Below are 17,718 nucleotides of genomic sequence, written 5' to 3' on the forward strand. Positions count from 1 at the left end.
GACACTGATTAGAAATCAGATGAAAGATCCTGATAGATATTACTTGAAGTAATACTTTCAGGGCGATCCTAGCCAAAAAAGGAGAAGCTCAATATTTAAACATAGAGCAATATATAAGTTTGGTGGTTATATTTAAATTCTGAAAACTATTTTCAATATTTGTGCTGAAAAGCAAAATAAGTGTCTATTCACAGCTGAACATTTTGCCGCATTTCATTTCCTCTGATGATATGAGCCTTTATTGAAAATCCATGGATTAAGGAAATCAACATAACCCCTTCTATATATTGCTTTTGTCAAACAATAAATTCTTAATTCGAATATATGTGTCTATATGTTGTTTTTTCAGAATTTAAATATAACCACTAAACTTTATATATATATATATATATATATATATACATAGTAATAAATAAAATTCATACTGATAAAAAATGATAATCTTTATACAAAAACCTATCAAGATACTAAAATCTCTACACGGATAAGTGGAGCAATTACTGTAAGAAATAAAAAAAAACTTATTACATCATCAGATCAATAAGGAAAAAAGAAGAAAGAAAACCTCTTTGAGTCATGATATTTTATATTGTATCGCTATATTTTTCCTGTTTCTATATAGGCATAGTTAAAATAATGCCAGTTTTTTTTTTATATATAAACCTGGCCTTTTTCTCTTCTTCTGAAGACAAGCATAAAGGCTTCGAAATGTAATGGCCTAAAGAGGTTATCTTCTTTTTTCCTTATTGATTTAATGATGTTATAAAAAGTTTTATTTAACTTTATTTGTTTTATATATATATATATATATATATATATATATATATATATATATATATATATATATATATATATATAATGATTAGTTTTTTTTTGGAAAAAGAATTCCAGCAGAGTGCTCAATTAAAAGGAAAATCCAAATTTTAAGAGCGTACTTATATTGGCTGAAGAGAGCTTGATAAGGATACCTTAAACGGGCCTTATTATCGGGCTTGAAACCGACGGTACCAATGACCTGTCTCAACTAACAACTTTCTGTACACAAAATATATATATATATATATATATATATATATATATATATATATATATATATATATATATATACTGGGTGCGTAAGGTACTTGAGGACATATATTATATTTTTTACTATAACAGGCATATTATTGGAGTTTATATTTGTTATATTTCAGAATTATCAATGTCATCCTCTATAATTACACAATAAATGTAGAGCCACAAAATTATCATGACTATATATAGATTGAATATAGCGATTTAGAAATATAGGGTAGCCCACTTAAAAGTACCGCAATCTCTCTAATCTTTCTCTTAATGACCAACTGACACCACAAAATAAAATGCAATTCTTTTTCCAACAAAATGGCGCTACATGCCACACAGATCACTGACACGAGTTCACGATATGTTTACAGAAGAAAGAACAATAAACAAAGGTTTGTGGCCACCACGTTTCCCAGATTGTCATCATGTGATTTTTATCTTTTGTGGACTTTAAAAACAAAAAGTTTATGCAAATAATCTTCACAATCTAGACCAACTTAAGGAGAATATTACCAACGCTATCAGGAGAATTATCAGAGAAGACCTACTTGCAGTATCTGCAAACGTTGTGAAATGTGTCCAGTAATGCATAGATGTCAACGGGAAGGACTTCCAGCATCTTTTACAACACTACAAGTAATTTAAACAATAAAAGAATGTTCCTCCTCTCTACTACATTTTATGGGCTATGTTTAAGTGGATCACTCTTTAGAACCATTTTGAAAAATCACTTCATCTTTCATTTCCAAAGTTTGCAAAAGAGTGAAAGGTTTGAGATGCAAAAGTATCACCATTATCAAAACGAAAGAGGAATTCTAGACACAATGATAATTGTGAAACATTTGAATGTATTTCGACAAGTACAGCACACCATTGGTGGTAATCCCAGAAAATCAGTTGATTGCAAAAGAAATTGGAGCTGATAAACTCATTGAACACAGAAACGGATGGCAGAAAATTTAATGGTCACATGACTTCTAACATTTTAGACTATTTTGCTTGGAACGAAGTGACAGGGTCAACGAGTACTCTCACAACACTTGATAATCCCTAAGAGTTTTTCATGGTTAGAATAATGTTTGAAATGAATATAGAACCACGTGCCCCTAGCATTTAAGTAATTCATGCCTCACATAAAAGCTATTATCAAAACAATAAAAAAAAAATGAAATAAGACCGATGATTCAGATAACATATACTTTTAATAGATAACTCAATCCCAAATTTGTGCGATTAAAATACATAGAAACAAAGCTTCAGTTTTGTGTGTGTGTATATATATATATATATATATATATATATATATATATATATATATATATATATATGTGAAATTAAAAAGTAAAAATGAAGTTTACAAGTCAAAAGCTTCTGGAAACTTAAACAGAATATAAATATTACTATTTCTATAGTAATCCCAACCAAATAAGAAAAAAGAAAAAAGCTCAATACAACCAAAATAGGAAATAGAGCTCATCATAAAAGAACACAATTAAAGACTGTAAATTATAATTTACAAGAATTTATTGTTCGATGGGATACTCAAAAAGAAATAATTATTATGAATCTATTAATCTGCAGGGTTTCAAAGAATGTGTTCTTTTCATCAGAGGAAAGATATTAGCAAATAATTGTTATAGTGAAGCTATTACTGGCAAAAATTAAAACGGAATTTTATGAAAACTAATCAGATATGCAAAAAAGGTTAAGAGTTCGTGAAATGAAGAAAAGAATGAAAAAGAGTAAAATAAAATGAAAAAAAATGTAAATGAAAGGATATACAATGTTTAAGAAATAGTCCAATACTGGTCAGACTGGTTATTACTATATTAAGAAATAGTCCAATTTTTACTGGTGACAAAGCAATCCACATTGAAAAATGAGCGCAATCCAATTAATCTGCAGAAAAAGCTAGTTTGCAAGCAATCAATGAAGAAATTTTTTTCTTAAAGTGTTAAAGTTTTTTTCAATTAGAGACAGAGCAACTGGTATAAGACGCTTTCATGACCAGCAAAAATTTTCCAATGACGGAAAAATAAATATTTCATACATTCAACGGAAGTGAAGAAAAGTTGTGTCATTGTGACCCAGACAGATTGTCATTGAAATAATTGGAGTGTAGCACAGCGGATCAAATACATAGGAGTTTTGACTTTCAATTCAGTGAAAGAGAAAGAAACGTGATTTCAGAATGGAGATAAAATGGTTGAATAATATTGGCATTAACGTAGACATAGTCTTAATAGTAATAATAAGGATAATAATATTGTTATCAGTGATAATAATAATGGTAATAATAAATAAATAACAATACTAAGTGAAGAGGAGAATAATAATAAGTGAAGCATGCGTGGTCCCCTGTGAGTGCATAGTGAGCGAGGCATAAAAAATGACTAAGTTCAGCATTTGCCCCCCCCCCCCATTTAGCCCAAAAGTCCCCAGGGGACGTCAAATCCTGATGAAAATGAACAAACGGTGCAGTTTTAAGCCTTAACATATGTAAATTTGAGTTCTGCACGATGCAAAAAAAGAAATGACTAAGTCCATCATTCCTTCCCGCCACTATTTAGCCCCAAAAGTCCCCAAGGCCTTAACATATTTAAATTTGAGTTCAGCACCATGCAAAACTGCTAAATAGACATACACAGTAAAATTTTGGACAAATATAATAAAATAGTCCCAAAAATGGAATGTTTTTATTAGCCTTAAAAGAGCCCTTGAGGCACATGCGAGCGTTATCGTGAAGTATAGACAAACAAAATTATACAGAAATCAGTTAGTTACAACTTTTCTGAAAATGTTATAAAAATTCAAGGCATCAATTTTTTTTTTAATAAGCTCAAAAGTGTAAATTTTAGCCATTTTAACCTGAAAGGCATCCATAGCAGAGTTTTCCCAGAAAATCCATTCTGTTACTTTTTTTACTCATATCATGTTTAATGTTTGTGCAAAATTTCAAAAAATTCTAAGGAGTAGTTATTGAGAAAGGTGTGGACAGATGAATGGATGGATGGACAAGGGTGAATTTACAGGTCCACCCCTCCTTTTGTCAGGAGGACCAAATGATGATGATGATGATGATGATGATGATGATGATGAGATTCTGTCCAAGAGGGAGAAACTAGTGGTAGATGAACCAGACCAGATATGGCAACAATATTTCATGCTTGGGCGAATGGTGGTTTCGTTGAGGTACAGGATACTCTTAGGTATGAGTAATCTTCTACCACAATAGAGAGAATCCCCCCTCTTTACAGTAACTTTTGCAATATCTTCAATGTATATGTTCCAGTTAATGTTGCCTGTTGAGTTAATGAGTTTGGACGAAGAGCTCTCAAGTAGAGTGTTATTAGTTATAGCTATAAGTGGTTGAGAAGGCTTCTTGTAATTGTTAATGGAAAGAAGCTTAGTCTTAGTAGCATTAAATGTTACCATCCATTTATGGCCCTATTCCAATACAGACTGAGGTCGTTTTTTAATGATTCTGCCATTGCCTTAGATATGTGTATGCCTGTTGTTCTCTCATGCCTATTATAGAGCATTGTATAAATATACCCATCTCAGACACAATGTTATCAGGGAAGTAGTTTATGAACATCAGCAATAACAGAGGTCCAAGGCTCAACCCCTGAAGCACTCCCACATTATGCTGTTCGGATGTACATCCATCAAGGATCTAATTATACTTAGTATTCACTCAGTAATATCATATGGTTTACTTTTCATTAAGAGACCTTGTCAAAGGTTTTGGATATATCAAGAGCCAAAATCCTGGCTTCCTTTGCCTTATTCAGTGCATGGTATATGCATTCAGAGATGAACATTAAAATATCTGCAGTAGAACGATATTGCCTAAATCCATACTGTTGTCAGAAAGAAGATTAACTTTTGCAAGGTGGTGGATTAGTGCTTCATTGATTTTAGCAAAGAGGTGGGGGAAGACTGATAGGGCGATCATTGAGCGAGTCAGTTCTTTCACCAGGATTCTTGTACACTCGTAGCACGGAGCCTATTTTACAGCTATCTGAGAAGCAAGATTCAGCAAAGCATTTGTTGTAGAGTTTGGAAAGCTGAGCATTTCTTAATCAGTATAGCAGAGATGAGATCAGGCTTACATACCTTAAAAATGTCTAAGTTTTTTATAATATCGCAGACATGAGAAGGAGTGATTTTCAGATCATCAATTGTGGCTTCAGTCTGCATAGCAAAATTTGAGATGGAGTTGGAGGCTGTTGCGATGATGCAAATTCATTTGCAAAGGTTATCAAAAGAGGTGGAGAGTACTTGAAATCTGGGAAGACTTGTTGTCATTCAGACAACAGGGAACACCTCCGGTTATTGTCAGTGAGCGATAACTGATGGTGACAAGGTGAGAAATTAGAAACTTAGGAATAAACACCTGAACAGTATTGTTAATAAGGTACTCTGAACCATTCGTAGACTGGACTAAAGAAGAACTTAGGCACCGTCATCAGAAGACGAGGAAACTAATGACAATGCACAATCCATTACACCCAAAAGACGGTACTGACCAACCCTATGTGAAAAGGAACGAAGGAGGAAGGGGGCTGATAAACGTAGAAGACTGTGTAGATGGGACAAAAAAGAAGAACGACTTGGAAAATGCCAAAATGTGCAGCGAATATATACAATAGACACTGTCAACTTTGGGTATATAAAAAGTGACAATTTAGTCTCTCAACAATGCTTTCACAGTATGCTATAGAGGGAGGGAGAGAAAGAGAGAGAGAGAGAGAGAACCGTGAAATGGCAGGTGGCTTGTTGACGACTGATGACAACCGGTCGGCTTCCTCCGCTGTCTTTTTCCCTCTCTGTCTGTTTAACCCAAATTCATTTGTCTATATTGACACATCTCAAACTTATCGATCGAGCCACATTCCAAATGGTTGTTTACATTTTCGAAAACTTGGTCAGTTGAAGAATATACAAAAGCTTTGGATTTCAACATTCTTTCCAATCTTATGATTTTTGATGACATGTTTTTTGAAGACTTGTCAACAAATCTTGCATGCGTGCACCCAGCTCAATATGCATGTGTGTACAATGAGCAATAATTCCGGTTTTGCCCAGAATAATATGCAACGTTACAACAGCGAGAAACATAGTCAAGAAGAATAATACAGGAAACGATAAAGCCAGAAATAAAAAGACAAGGAAAGAAAAGTGAGAAGAGAAAGTGCTACATCAGAATAACAAAAGAGAATCATGAAAGTACCTGGATGTGGCTAAGAAAAGGACACATGAACAGAGAAACAGAATTTCTGCTGACAGCTGCACAGAACGTGATTATAATGAATCATATTAAAGCTAAAGTAGATCAAACACAATAAAACAGTAAATGTAAACAATGTGGATAAAGATACGAAACAATAAACCACATAAGTGAATGCAGAAAACTAGCTAAAAAGGAATATAAGGACAGGCATAATTGCATGGAGAACGCAGTAAATGGGAACTTTGCAGACAACTAAACCTTGAAAATGCAGACACATTGTTTAAACACAGACCGGAGACAATACAGGAAAACGAAAACCATAAAATCTTTTGAGACATGGAAATACAAACAGACAAACTCATCGAAGCAAGAAGACCGGACGTCATAATAATCAACAAGAAGGAAACAAACTGCCAAATTGTAGATTTTGCCGCCCTAGCAGACCATGAGGTGAAAATCAAAGAGACAGAAAAAAACAAAACAAATATGCGGAACTTGCCAGGAATATCTAAGATTAAGAAAATCAATTTAATACCAATAATTGTAGGAGCACTAGGAACAGTCCCAAAGAATTTGAAAAATAGATTAAGAGAAATTGGAATCGAGGGGAAGACTAAAACTGCAACGGTAATGCTGAAAACAGCTGAAATCTCAAAGAAAACCTTTGAATGTGAAAACTAATCCATATGAACAAAAAACGCTAACTGGACATACAGAAATTGCTATTGGGTTATTGGGTAGGGCAGATGAAGGGTAAAACATGGAGATTTATAACAATGATTGTAATTCGTTGAGAAATTGGTTATTTAGAAGGACGGTTCAACAAGAATTTGTTTACATTAAACTTTACATGACTGTGAATTTTTCTTTTTTATTTCTACAAAGGAGTTATTATATGGATTATAATATTAAATACATAAAACCAGACCCTAACTTTCAATCCTGCCAGGAGGTGGCGCCCGCGTCTGTCAATTGAGGTATGGAAGCAGAAAATGGATACAATTTTCAAATATATTTTATGTCCATTTTTCGTCATCCCCTTATAATAAAAATACATAGAAATATGTAAACTTTTTTTATCAATTAAGTTTTTTATTTTTTTAATCGCATATCTTTTCAAATAACTACGTTTATTTAAGTTAATGTGTTATATATTTTGTCAAACTATTTAGATATTTAAAAATATATTTATTTACAGAAATATGGCAAAAAAAAAAAAACAATCAATGAATATGTCACATTTTTTTTACAGTTTTAGCAGTTTCAAAAAGGTGAATGTGCAACAAAAAATAGTGTAACAGTTTTAAAATGTGAATATTTCACGTATGTTAAAAAAAACCCATTAAATTCAAATAACATACTAAGTACGAATCCAGTAGATGATATTGCCAAAACATTTATTTTTAAGGCGGCTACGATCGTAATAGATTGCGCTGGTTTAAATAAAGTATATTTAAATAAAGTACATTAAAAAAAAAAAGTAACTATATTTGAAAAAAAAAAAAAAATGTAAATATGTTTGAAAAAATATATATTAACAAAAAATATCTTAATATTTTGTCCAAATATATAAGCAAGCAGCTTTGAAAAATAGCAAAAGTATTGTATCCATTTTGTGCTTCCATATCTCAATTTACAGATGCGAATGTCATCTGCCAGCGTGTTTGAAAGTTAGGGTCTGGTGTTATGCACAATTACCGTTTATTATTTTCTGTCTGTGCAGTTAAATTCAGAAACCATCTAAAAGATACGCTTGCAAAACTTACATTTTCTCATTTGACCACAAGAAATTTATGGTAAAAAAAAAGAATTACTGTAATATTAATTAATTTGAGAGTCACTATAGATCAAATTAGTCAAATTTCAAATTGTTTTTTTTTTATTTTTTTATCCCAAACAAGGCATATTACCGCTTAAAAAGTAAAGGTCTATGATTTGGAATTATATCTAACAGGGGACTGCGAGGAGTTGAGCAGCAAGATGTTTGTTCATATCGCATTTAAACTTCAGCAGGTTAGTACAGTCAAGGAAGAAGATCAGAGGTTACATTGATTGAATCTCGAGATGAGAACAGTAGTTTAAAGAATTCAAATAATATAGTTGCATATACAAGTTACTTTCAAAATATGCAAATCAATTCAATCTAGTTTGATGTCGGCCATCTTGAATACTATACTCAATTCAACCAGTTTTTGTCATTCAAAGATGATGAAGAAAAAGGTTATCTTATCTCATAAATAATTAAAATTTTGGGTGACAAATAGTTAGAAATAGTAAATAGTAATAGTTACAAATAGTAAATAGAGCAGTTTTCGCCATTTGTCACTTTTTTTTAACTTTTAGTTTTTAGATATTTTCACCCACTAGTTTGAAATTTCAGTTTTTGAAAATAAATGAATAAAGTTGTATACTTTGACATAAAGCTTTGCCTGTATACTTCATTGAAGTCTCATGTATGCTATTTACTTTGTTACATAAAGCCTAAATATTACCTGTGTTTAGGTGTGACGTTTTCACCAGTGAGAAATCAATAAACCAAATAAAATGTTCTTTATATGAGCTTTTTATTTTCTTCTTTTTTACTTGGAAGGTTACCACTTATCAAGGCCTGGAGGCTACCTTAGGATAAGAGTTAAGTGTTAGGTAGAGAGTAACACAACAAGATCAGTTATGGTGGAACATTAGTAGGTTTAGATTATTTAAGAGGACGACTCAATAGAAATATATTCATACTAGCATTTCAGCCCGGTGTTACCCGGGTATTTGGAGATGTATGTTGAGCAAAAAAAAAAGAAAAAAGTGGTCAATTTTTTTAACTTTGACCCCTATTATGACCGCTTAACATTTATTGTTTGGGGCTCAAATCAAGTTATTAAGTTAGATTCATGTCCAAGGAACCTATATCTAAAATTTCAAGTGTTTAGACACAAAATTGTCGGAGGAGTTTGGTAGAGTTCTCAAAGGTCAAATCGTTGAACTTTGAACCCTTAACAGCCAAATTTCTGGCCGAAAACTGATCACAAAGATTTTCCCAAATCTTAGTACCCTGTATATCAAATTTTGAGCCTGTGGACTTAAAATTGACAGAGTTATTGCATAGGGAAATGTACACAGACAAACACACACAGACACGTTCACTTTTATAGATTAGATTTGAAGATGATCGTGTTATAGTTAGCCGGGAAGCAGAAACACAGTATTGCATTCCATAGATCGACAGTTCTAGGGAAGAAACTCTGTTCGTGGAATTTTAGTTTAGTTTTAAGCACAAATAGAGAGTATGTAAAGTTGTTGGTGGCTGTTTCAGCTAGGCAAGTGTTTGTTGAGAAGGCGTTTCTAGTCTCGCACAAAAACACGCGTTCACATCTCAAGCCATATTTCTTGTCATATACATACGCGCACACAAACATATGCGCAGACGTACACACACGTAGATATATTCACGTTCGCATACATACACTCACATTCACAGGCATATACACACACGCTAACGTACACACATATATACGCACACATGGGCAACATCACTTCTCCTTTGAAGGAAATCCACACATGCACAAAAGACCACCGGAAGCAACTATAAAAGCAAGAGGCATAAGCTGCTTCACCTTTTTCGACTTAGCTCTTGAGCTGAGAGGTCGGTGGACCAGCCGCCTCTCTTGTGGGGCACGCATGCCCGTGCAGCTCACGCCACCTGCTACTATGCGTGAGGCAAGAGTCAACAGACAGTACGTACACCTTACACGTTTTCTCTCTCCATGAACTGAATTGACTTTCTCACTCTTTTTTCACTTTTGCTTTGGTCCATCAACCAGACAAGTTTGCGTCCACAGCTAGTGGCCTGAAAACATTTCCATTCCAATATGTGTGCGTAGCTTTACTGATGTCAACCCTCTATCTTTTTCTTTGTCTACACGCTGGATTGCCATTTTCCACTATATTGCTCACTCCTCTTCTCACGCGCGGACAAACGATGGTGACCCCGTTATCCAAAAATGAAATGGATGAAACACTCATACACACACACTCTCTCTCTCTCTCTCTGCAATAATAGACTTTCCCTCTCACCAGTTAACAGCGAGAGACGCACGCCAAACTAAACACGTGCTGTACCCTTTTCTTTCATTTGTTTCTTCACGAAACAAATTCTAGTTCGTTTAATTCAATTTAACACGTTGTTCATCTCTTCCTCAAAACAATTCATTTTCCCTATTTTGCACCACCTCCACAAATTGGTGACACCCAAATGCGAAAGGAACACGCATTTCCTTCTATAACCACAAGTCCACAACAAACCGGCGACTGACCGATGTGAAACGAACACACATGATGGCTCTACCTTTTTGGAATTAATTGTTTTGATAAAGTAAAAAAGCGAACATAACAACAAAGAAAAACAAGTGAACTACTACTGACAGGAATAACTACTACAAACAACAATGACGAAACCCCTCGTCAGACTCTGCAGAAAAATAAACACAGAGCTGTCGACTTCATACCGAATATAAAGAAAAATTCGAGCTCGACAAACATTTTTCACGGTTTCCTGACATTACCCTGCAACAAACGCGAGAAGCAAAATCACATAGGCCTATACACATTCTCTCCCGCACAGCAGATGCAACAACAAAGAAACAATTACAGGACATCCCTATTAGCACATAGGAAGAAGTTGAATCAACAATACAAGTTGAGATGCTCCATGCACGCTGATAAACTCACAACTGGAAGTTTCGTTGACAGCCGGCAACCACACTCACCGTTCAACACCAACGAATGTGCAACAAGCGCTCGTACAAACTATGTACACACTACCGCAGACTCACTTGCGAAGATACCGTCAACTGGACACACCATGTCAACACGAAAAAATTTTCCTCCCAAACGAACAATTCACTTCACTATCCAAGCAACTTGTTGCACATGTCAGCACACAACAAAAAAACAAACAAACAAATGTCAGCCTAAAAAAAGAGTAAGCACCTTTTTCCATGCGTAAGTAAGTACTTTTTTTTACGAACACACTCCGTTTTTGACGTTTTTTTTTTAACAACCACAACAACAGCAAAAAAACAGGACGAACAGTCAACTGTCCAAAACATTACTTAAAAATATATATATATATATATATATATATATATATATATATATATATAAACACTGCATATTTTTTTCCCCCTGGGAAGGGGAGTATTGTGCGAGCCTTTTCTAGTCTCACACAAAAACACGCGTTCACATCTCAAGCCATATTTCTTGCCATATACATACGCACACACATACACACACGTATATTCACGTTCGCGTACATACACTCACATTCACGTGCATATACACACACGCTAACGTACACACATATATACGCACACATGGATTTGAAGGAAATCCACACATGCGTAAAAGACCACCGGAAACAACTATAAAAGCTGAGAGGTCGGTGGACCAGCCGCCTCTCTTGTGGGGCACGCATGCCCGCGCACCTCACGCCAATATGTACACCTTACACATTTTCTATCTCCATGAACTGGATTGACTTTCTCACTCTTTTTTCCCTTTTGCTTTGGTCCATCAACCAGACAAGTTCACGTCCACATTTCCACGTGGACAAGTGCCAACATGTGTGTGCAGCTTTACTTTGTCTACACGCTGGACTGTCATTCCCATTTCCACTACATTACTCACTCCTTTTTCCACGCGCGGACATGAACACGTGTTACACCTGAACATTCATTTTTCAACAGGAGATAAACGACATGTTTATTTTATCCAGCAATTGAGTTTTGTTTCCTTCCTTCCATTCATTTCATTATTTTCTTTTGTAGTGAGTTAGGATATTTATATCCTGGTCCGCAACAGGGGTCATAGATTGGAGTCCAGTCGAGCAACTACAATAAAAGTAACGGTAGAGCAGAGACAGACTCGCAACATCTCTTCTATGAGAAAGAGGAAGTGAGGCGGAGAGAAGGTCTGTAATTGCAGCCGGCCGGTGGAATGACAAGGCTTAAGGCTTTCATACAGATGCTTTAATGATTCTTTATTTTACAGCTCGACATCATTATTACATCGTGATAACTGCATAACGAAAGAAAAACAGACACAAACAAGAAAGAATTAAATAACGACGATTGAAGGGAAGTAACGAATCTCAAGCAAAATACATCTATTAAGAACTCGGGTCTTCTTCTTTACAGCCTTCTCCTCACCTTTATGCGTCGAAAACCAAACTTATGTCTTTTCACCACCAATGCTCTTATGCCTGCTCTACCTCATGTGAAATGAACAGCTCCCATCTTGATGAACCACAGTTTCGACAAACTTCTGGGATTTATTCAGCTCGAAAAACATGCAGTGTTTACCGATGTATTGGACAATTCAAAATGGCGGCCGACTCTCTCTTAAACACGGTAAGTTCGAGAAAAGGTGTTATAAATAATAAACTAGACAAAATACTATTAAAAAAAACACCGATTATATGTCAACCTATGTCACGGTAATATATATTGAGCGAATTTCTAACAGTATTTTGTCTAGTTTATTATTTATAACACCTTTTCTCGAACTTACCATGTTTAAGAGAGAGTCGGCCGCCATTTTGAATTGTCCAATACATCGGTAAACACTGCATGTTTTTCGAGCTGAATAAACATGTTACATTGAATAAAAACACAAAAAATATATCCAGTTTGGTAGAAAAGTAACTTATCTTGCCTTTGATAACATTTATTTGTTATATATTTGTTTTTTGACAACTTTTTCGAATCTATGTGTACAGTAATACAAACCCAAAAATTCTCCCGCAATGTGACAAGTCACCTTACTACGCGCGTCCATGCGCGAACGCATCATGTAAGAATAGCATAAACGATGGCGGTGAGTTGGTATAAAATAGTGCGAGGGTTCAGGCGGGGTTAATACCATGCAAACGGTAAATTTGCGACGGGTTTGGATATCAGATTCGTTGTCAGCGACCCCAAAAACCTTTAAAAACAAATTTTATTGGTCGGTGTTTTGTTGTAGTTAAAGTAAACATTTACTGAAAAATGTTATAATGCACGCGTGTGCGCAACATTTAAATTTACAATAGAAAAAGTTTAAAAAAATATGCTTTAGTTTTATTTTAAAAAAAGTATAAGAGTTGAAAAACGTTCCACTACGGTTATGGCGAATTGCGACCAGAACATATTACTTAAATAGCAACAAAAAGTTGACATTTAGAAGTTAAATGGTTTTAAAATTGGATATTTTTTCTTTGTCAAATTAAACACTAAATTCGATATGACAATTTTTCACTTTTTTTTTTTTTTTTTTGTCATAATGTATGAAAAATCAGAAATAAATGCCACTTTCTATTAATTTTGCCATAGAAAAAGTTAACAAACTATATTAATTACTTAAAAAGAAATAAAAAGTTGTTTGTTGGCTTTTCAAAAATAATTTCTTTACGACAATTTCCTGTGCTGATGTGAACACTCGCATTTCTAAAAGTGATCTTCAAGCAATTCCCGTGTGTTTTAAATGAGTATCACATTTTAAAAGTGAACTAAATACTCCTAAAAATTAGTTTTAATAAGGTGAGTATTGACTTATTACACATTGGTACTTTGACTGATTTTAAAAGTTTGAAACTCACTTTTGAAATCAGTTATAAAATTTGTTCATTTGTAAAAAAAAAAAATTAATCAAAATCCATTTTTCAGGTGATAATCTGGTAAAATCAGGCAAGTAAAACCATTAACTGATTTCTTTTACTTTTTAGCGCGTACTTTATTTGCACTAACTTTTTTTTAGTTTTTGTTTGAAATCACTTGGTTTTTATTCTTGCTTCCATTCTACTAATAATCTAAATGCCAAAAACAAAAAGGAGGATCATTCCACTCAAAGTGGGACAGAGTGAAAAGAGCCAGACTCTCCAGGGCAACAGAAACTAAACCGGATAGTGAGTTGAATGTTGATTGCATGGCTTCGACCTCTGTGGGGGTGGTCGCTATTGATAGACGTGATATGAGGCAGCGAAGGAATGCTGAATCTACTACGGCTGCTATAGCCGTGGAGCCAGAAGCTCAACGTAATACGAGCTGCAGAAACACTGGATACCAGGGAAAATAGGCTTGCAGTAGCTCTTCAGCACATATGCACTAGACAGGGCATTTCTCAAGGGTCAAAAGAACAATGGTCATGCAAGGCTTTTAATTACATACCGCAAAGCAACTGTGCTTTTTTTTTTTTTTTACAGTGATCACCACTTATCAAGGCCCGGAAGCCACTCAGGGATAAGGGTTATTGCAAGTACATTACGTTAGTGTGGAGATTTGATGAAGTGTTTACTTAAGGGGGCGGTTCATTAGGAATTTACTTAACCAGATGTTCAAATAGGTTCCATGGATTACAATTTGTCAATTTTGTAAAGCTGAATTGTGGTCGGGAGAACCCCTGGGGATGTGTTGTAGGAATGAGAAGGTTAATTTACCAGAAATTAGGGATCCACCTTAACCACTACGACTTCTACTCACTGGTACACTTGCATTCTCAAGTGGATTTCTTAAGGACATTCGACGCTTTAACTGTGCATTCCAGATGACATCGTTTGGTTCCAGCTATAAGTACGATGAAAGATTTTTGCCAAATTTCAAGGTTCAAGGCCAGGTTTATCATCGGATTGGATCGCTGCTGCCTTCTAGCAATGCTGAGCCTTCATTTATGCAAGTTTACTTCATGTCCGACTTACAACAACAAGCGTTGAGGCGTCAGTCAATTGCGTTCCCAACAAAAGAAAATTAAACTGTTAAAAACCGTTGACTCAGAAATGACTCGATTGCCACTAATCTAAGGTTGGACTTGCTTCTAGAACTTGACGATATGCTGCATAGTAATAATAGCTATGTGTAGAGTTTCAAATATGCATTGGAATCTGCTACCACAGATGATTTTAAAGTTCTTATTGATGCTGACAAACGACCAAGTGGAGAAGATGCTGGGTGTTACAATGCACCATCGTGTAATAAGGTGGCAATCATAGTTGCAGGTGATCAACAAAGTAACCGGGATATTGTTATAAGCCACTGTAGCAGTAGCCTACAGCGTATCAGTGAAACCCATAGATCTTACGGCGCTCTCCAGTACACTCTGTTTTTTGTATATGGCGAAGATGGATATCATTTTGGAATTCCTCATCGAAATCCTACAAATGCAAATGCTCAATCGACTAAAACAATTTCATGCAGAGATTATTATGCATACCGATTAATGATCAGACGAGTGTTTTAACCCTCTTCATCGATCCCAGGATTTATTTAACCAATACATCACTGACTCTGGTGTTAAAACGGAATCTGAGAGATTACAATTCATTAGAAACAACCAAAATCAGCTTTGCATTGACAGTTACCGCAACCTTCGTGATGCAATGACAAATGACGAAAATCCCGAAAACCTTGGTAAAGTTGTTATTCTTCCTTCAACTTTCACGGTCAGCCCTAGATACATGCATGAAAAAACCCTCGACGCAATGACAATAGTTCGGCATTTTGACAGACCAGATCTTTTCATAACCTTTACCTGCAATCCAAAATGGGACGAAATTAAAAAGGAATTATTTCATGGTCAGACAGTAATGCACCGGCATGACATTGTAGCTAGGGTATTTCGATTGAAATCACGAAAACTACTTGATCTCATAAACTCCTCAAAATCTTTGGTCCTGTTCAAGCTGACATGTACACAATCGAATGGCAAAAATGAGGACTATCACATGCTCACATACTCATTTGGTTGTCAAACAAAATAAGATCTATCAACATTGACAAAGCTATATCAGCTGAGTTACCAGATCACCACGTGGATAGCAGTCTGTACATGAAGGTTAAGGCTCATATGGTGCATGGTCCTTGTGGTCTAGGTTACAGACAATTGCCTTGCAATTCTGGAACTGCAACAAAAGATATTCATGTCAATTTATTCGCGAACCTCAAACTGATACTGACGATTACCCATTGTACAGACGTCAGCGGTCTGAGGATGGAGGATTCACTGCTACGATTAGTAATGAAGAGATTGATCACAGATGGATCGTTCCATATTCCTCATTGTTGTTGAGCATCTTTGACGCACATATAAATGTTGAATTCTGCAGTTCAGTGAAGTGCATCAAGTACATATGCAAATATATAAATAAGGGATGCAGCGTCGTTTGCTTTAACTGGTGACAATACCAAAGATGAAATTTTACTATACACGGTTGGACGTTACTATAGCACAGGCGAGTCAACTTGGTGACTATTAAGTTTACGAATTCATGAAAGGCATCCGGCAATTGAAAAACTTGCTGTGCACTGAGAAAACGATCAACAAACTTTTTTCAACAATGAAAATGCAGCTATGATAGCATGCACACCAAGGGAGACAACGTTGACAGGATTCTTCAAATTGTGTTCAAGGGATGAATTTGCAAAAACATTACTACATCATCAAATTCCATTTTACTACACATGGAATAAAATAACATAAAACCGTTGAGAAAACGGAAAACCTGTGGACGGATATCCAGGCGTTAGGATGACTACTTGCTTGGGAAGAGTTTACACTGTCTCTCCAAATCAACATGAGCTGTTCCATCTTAGATTGCTTCTGCATGAAGTTGCAGGCCCGAAGATCTTCGAATGGTGGATAACCGTGTCTATCCAACCTATCGAGCAGCATGTTTGGCACGCGGGATGCTTGAAAATGATTCACGATGGGATGCAACTTTGTACGAAGTTGCTTTGTCACAACCTGCTTCCACTGTAAGGGATCTTTTTTCGAAACTTTTATTCCTATGCCACATCAGTAACCCTAATGCCTTATGGCTCAAGTATCGGGACTACTTATCTGATGATTTTTTGCACCACGCTCAACAGCAACTTCCTGGCACTGTGGTCACATTCACTGATGAAATATATAACGAGGCACTTGTCACTATTGAGAACAACCTTTTGTTAATGGGTGGAGCGTTTTTAACATCTTATGGGCTACCAGAACTAAAACGCTTACATGCTGAAGGAATTCCAACTTTTATCATTCAAGAAACCTCTTACAATGAGGATGCTTTAGCAAGATATGTGGATGAAATGGAACCAAAACTACTCCAGGATCTGCAATTTGCTTACCAAACTGTCATTAACAGCGTTCTCAATCAGGCAGGTGACATATTCTTTCTTCATGCTCCTGGAGGAAATGGAAAAATTTTGTTACCAAGCTTATTTATACTTGCAAGGGTTCAACACGAAAAACTTATTGTCGTTGCTGTGGCATCTTCTGACACTGCAACACTTCTTCCTGGTGGATGTACAGCTCATTCTACATTTAAGCTTCCATTACATTTTGCTCTTGATGAAAAAACTTCTTGTAATATCACTAAAAAACAGTTCACGAGCTGATTTACTCAG

This window comes from Euprymna scolopes, chromosome 27 (genome assembly GCF_053919585.1).
Source record: "Euprymna scolopes isolate OS-2025 chromosome 27, ASM5391958v1, whole genome shotgun sequence".
In the NCBI taxonomy this organism is placed as follows: domain Eukaryota; kingdom Metazoa; phylum Mollusca; class Cephalopoda; order Sepiida; family Sepiolidae; genus Euprymna; species Euprymna scolopes.